Genomic DNA, 309 nt, shown 5'->3' on the forward strand with positions numbered 1-309 from the left:
GTTTTAAAGTGGACATCCGTCGACTGTGTGCATTATAGTTATGCAGAGTTTGGGTATAATGCTTAAACGTTTTATAAAGTGCCCCTTATCGAAAAATTTAAAACTTATGGATGAGGAAATCAATATAAGAAATTCAAGAAAAACGGAAGCTGAAAACTAAACAATTTGATTCAAAAGTTTAAACTAAATAATACAACTAAAAACAGAAAGCAAACCTTTGGAATTCAAAATTTTGGGAAGTGCAAAATTCGATACAATAGTCAAATGGTAAGGTACTTAGAAAAAGGCACGACCACCATGACAATTGGT

The sequence above is a fragment of the Triticum dicoccoides genome, chromosome 5A (assembly GCF_002162155.2).
Source record: "Triticum dicoccoides isolate Atlit2015 ecotype Zavitan chromosome 5A, WEW_v2.0, whole genome shotgun sequence".
Classification (NCBI taxonomy): domain Eukaryota; kingdom Viridiplantae; phylum Streptophyta; class Magnoliopsida; order Poales; family Poaceae; genus Triticum; species Triticum dicoccoides.